This window comes from Brassica oleracea, chromosome C5 (genome assembly GCF_000695525.1).
Source record: "Brassica oleracea var. oleracea cultivar TO1000 chromosome C5, BOL, whole genome shotgun sequence".
Classification (NCBI taxonomy): Eukaryota; Viridiplantae; Streptophyta; class Magnoliopsida; order Brassicales; family Brassicaceae; genus Brassica; species Brassica oleracea.
In genome coordinates, this window is record NC_027752.1 from 33,257,259 (window position 1) to 33,262,322 (window position 5,064).

Consider the following 5,064-nt stretch of genomic DNA (forward strand, 5'->3'; position numbering starts at 1 on the left):
TTTGCTTACCGAAGTGACATATTTGACCAATTAGATTTAGCTACTGATCACAAAACTTTCTTCCCTTTTAGGGACCCGTTCTCGGGAAGGTCCACTTTAGAAAGTAACGCACCACCTACGATGATCTTGTTCTCATAGGTTAACAAAGAGTCTCACTGCTGTGTTTTCTCTTGATTCCACGGTTCTAGCTCTAAGGACTTGAGTTATGACTCTTGGTACATTACTTTTTATTTCCAACTAAACACAAGTGTTTAGCAAAAGACAAAATTGGCTTTACACTTTTTAATACATTTAGGAGATCCCTCATTTTTAGTTAACTTCAACAATCAAAGCTTTAAAAGAACAACAGTAAAATAGTTAACTTCATACATTTGGCGGGTGTGACGTGTGTATATTCTTCAAAGAAATCAAGATCGATTCTCTCGATATCTTCAACCGAATACTTCAAGTAGTTCTCAGGGTCTCTTCCACTCTCTATATGACTCCCGAACCTTCCAAGAAACGATTTATCTGAGACCTAAACCAAGATGCAGATTTACCTGTATAAGAACAGTTGCGAGGAGACCTAAACTCCACAAGTTCATTGTAAGAGGGCTACAGATTGTCATTAATTGCCTTGATTACAAAAAGTTCAGCTTCTAGCTCTCCAAGCTTGACCAGAAAAGGGAAACGAAGGAAATCAAGTATAGGGATGACGAAATAGGAAGCAATGACTGTCCAAGAAATTAAAAACAAAAGCAAGCATATGGGTTCACCTCAACATCATCCAAACATATCTTCTGTGTCATCTCTCCCCATTTTTTATCTGCATAAAAATCAAAGTTCAAAGAGAAAGTTCAAACAGAAACATATTACAATGGACAATCATATAGCTGGTAGAGAGATGATCACAGACAGAGGGAGAGCCTCCAAGAATCTGATGAGACATACTTCGACGGTGGAGACGCAAATGGACGATTGAGTCAAATCGACAGAGGAGAGTCGTTCAGATTGCTCTGAGTCACATCAAAACCGCTTATGGAATATATTGAACCCGCCTTGATAAGATGTTTGTACACAGTGGCTTGTATGACGGTTGACTGCAATACATAAAACAAAAGGAGTGAAAATCAACAAAAAGTGAATTCGAAAGCATCTCCCATAAGTGAATTCAGAGGATTGTGTCAGAGAATGCTAACTTTTTTAAAGCCGCAGATATACCGCCTTGGAGAAGATACATTTAGTGTTGAGGATCACTGCTACAGCTGCAAGTAGCGCAAAGGCCACAGCAAACACTTCGGACTGAAAATCACAGAGGAAAGAATAAGAACGATTCTTTCTTCTAACAGATGTATATAAGTAATGCTGTATGACTTCAGGGACTCAAGCCCGAGATGAAAAATGCAAGGAAAGGACAATTTTAAATGGAAATGAAAACACAGATGTAGCTAATATCCATAAGAATTAATAACATTTAAACATTGCCAAAAGCGAACAGAGATGTCTTTTTAGATATATCACATATATCAAAGTGCATTCAGACACAAGAAAAAGAATAAAACAGCCTTCTTTTAACCTATTGATTTCTTAGTATGTTCATAAAACCATTTTCAAGCAGGAATATCTGAAAGACCGACCACAACCATCGTTTTGGACACATAGCTTACGTGACCACAACATTTAATGGTAAACTTTACAATATGGTTAATCGCATATCGGATCATAGACATCAACTGCTGGTCAGGCAAGACAGTAGAGAGCCATGAAACTAAAAATTACAAGTATAAGAGAGCACCACATTGTGTTGTTTATTGCTCACTGAATCAGTTCTCTGTGTTAAATCAAAAGCTAACAGCAGTGCACTGTCTAGGGATGCCTTAGCCTAAGCATCGTTCTAGAGAAACTCCCAAATCAACAAAGATACCACCTTTAACTTTAAAGCTAAGATTTTGATTACCTTTTTGACAGAGGGAGACCATGAAAGCATAAGCCCCAAGAACACAATGAAGAAAAACGGTCCCCACAGATCCCAATCCCTAAGCGCCTTCCCAGGATCCTCCCTATTCGGATTCGGAAACACCACCAGCTTCAGATTACTCACGATCATTGACAGATCCCTCTTCACAGTATCCCACACCGTCTCCGTCAACGTGTTCGGCGGAGACCCGAACCCGCTCCCACCGATCGTCCTCGAACTTTCGAGATGCCGAAGTTACCTGCCGGCGGAAGCGATGGAGGGGCTGGAACGGGCGGCACTTTCTGGGAGGTGGACGGCGGAAGCGCAGGGAGGTTGGATTGGACGAAGAGAGAGGAGGATGGGATGGGTATTGAGGGACGGATCGGGCTCGGTGGACGAGCGGGGAGGATGGTTCCGGGACCTGATTGGAATCCGCCGTTCATCTTGTTCTCGATCTCGTCGATGTCTGATTGGGACGATTGGTAAAGCTGAATCGTATCATTGTGAGAAATTCCAAATTTTTTATTCCGATGCGTTTGGTTTCAGCCAGAGCTTTTTGATGTCCGTGAGATTTAGTTAATGAAACGCAGAGTTTCGAGATGGTGGTACCATTCACAATCAACGACTTATCTATGTGGCTGCTGATGTGGCGCTCCAAAAAAAGAGTAAACTGTATTTTATAATAATAGATAGATAGATAAATAGATAGATAGATGTAAAGTACAAAATAGAAATACCTTTTGGTTTTGGAACTTAATTACGTTAGAATGCCACTGTAGTTATAAATAATCCTATCTTTAATTAATGTTGTCTTTTCCAGATAATTAATACATTTTCCTAATTCTAATTTTACCAACAAAAATGGCAACAATGTAACGGAAATCAAAATCATATTGCTATCATAAGGGAACTTTTGTGACATCACTTACAAAAAATATTTTCTTTACTTCTTCATCTATAGCCGATGTTGGTCTTTTTAAAACATCTCTGACAGGCCAGATTAATAAAAAATTCATACAATGGAGTTTTACTTTATTTTTATTTCTACCTAAAATTCGAACAACTTATTGAAATTAATATATTCATATGTATATATTAATTTGGTTACTATTTACCAAATTTTACAAAAATTAGATTTATCTAACCTTTCTAAACAAACAAAATAAATACATTATTCCTATATGCTAAAATATATTACAACCAATCGAATTAATTTGTTTAGTTATTGTTTTCCCCAATTAGATTTTTCTATGTTTTTTAAACAAACAAAATACATAAATTCACAATCCAAACCATAGTATCTTTTAAAGTTTATCCATATGTAATCAATGAGAAATATTTATTATCGCTAAAAGATATATAAAATATTGGCTCACCAAATATCTATATCAAATATTGTGATTCATTAAAATCCAAACTATTTCCTAATTTTGTGCTAACTATAATATCTTTAAAGCCAAATGTATTGTACGGTTAAATTCTGTGATGTTCCCTTGCAAGCTAGGTTAGCGCTTATTCTCTACTCTACGGTTATATATATAATTTTATTTCCATACACTTTTCATTATCACCTTCTATCGCAAAGACAAACCACCATGTCAACAAACAAAAGTTTTACCTTGCTTAACGAGGTTAAACCTTACAAAAGCGGATGCCGAGTACAAGTTAAACTCTTTCACTCATGGAAACAAAACCCCCAACCCTCCTTATGCTGACGAGACACGCGAAATGGTCTTATCCATTTATTTTTTGTATGCTTTTTTATAATTATGGTTTCTAATATGATTTCAAATGTTTTTCAAAGTGGTAAAATACTTGCATCATGAATAAGAACTCATATGTTTCCGACACAATGCAACCTTTCGATTGGAGAGTGGTGTGTAACTGAAAACTTTAAGGTATCCCAAGCAGGTAAACGGAAATACCAACCAACAAGTCATCAATATAAGATGACTATCACCAATGAAACAGTTTTCACCGGATCCGACCACCAAGTATTGGTGATACATTTTACGCTAAAACGCAAAAATATAAATTTACTTAATGTAATACGATTACAATTATATTCACAAATATAACATTTAGTCAAAACACAAATTAAAATTTGAAATTGAATACCCGCGTGGTCGCGCGGGTCAATGTCTAGTTATGAGTAAAGAGATTGCCACGTATCGTAATTTGTCCCGGTCTAAAAGATGAGGTGGAGGACTGTAGAGAGAGGTAACTCTCCTTTATTATATAGATAGATAGATAGATCGCATTTTCTGAATGAATCTGAAGGAAAACCAAAGGAGGATCATAACCAAAATTACTCGAGACGTGAAATTTCCAACAACTAAAACCAAAGGATCATATAGTAGCAAGGCAATATTTTACAGAAACCTTTAAGAACAGTAATCTTATTTTAAGACCTAAGCAAAATTCTCAACTACTTTCTACATAACATGATAAATTATATCCGTTGACCTAATTCATATTAGGATTTGGTTCACAAAATGAATCACTTGGTTCAGAAAAACTGGGATTGAAGATTATTTCACTACATTATAGTATTCTCTCAGGAAATAATTTATAATGGTTGTAAACAAAATTCTTTTCCAAAACTTAAAAAGCAGAGGAGGCTTGTCATAAAGCTCATACAAAGCAACAATAACTACATTGAAGACCACCAATGTGTTCGCATAAATCAAACTATTATTCACAACAGATCATGAAGAGAAAGAGAATAAACATACCGTATATTCCAGAGCCAGACCAACAGAGGTAGTTGTTCACATGCGTTAGATCATAGACATTGATATGAACCTGTGTAATGGCATCTCCCCTCTTCTCTTCACTCCCCTCAATTGAGCCTGAGCTCAAAGTAGGCAACCCCATTTTTACTCACAAAACAGTAACTTGTAGTATCACAATTAAAAGTCACGGTCCCTTTCTTCCTACGACTCTACAAGACAAAAAAAAAAAAAACAATTTTGAAGTCAGAAGTTGACAGCAGGAATCCAAAACGCGAGACAGAATATCAAACTCGAATCTCGAAGTTCCTTACTCAAAGAAGATTACATATCAGTGGGTCTGCATATCACTGGAATCCAAAACATTTTTGACAAAATTTTAGGTCTTTAAAGGAA

The 5,064-nt window shown here is 36.3% G+C and overlaps 1 pseudogene; it reads right to left on the minus strand.

The window, feature by feature from the left end:
• Positions 1-962: 962 nt before the first annotated feature.
• Positions 963-4,813, minus strand: LOC106345047 (annotated as a pseudogene).
• Positions 4,814-5,064: the final 251 nt, after the last annotated feature.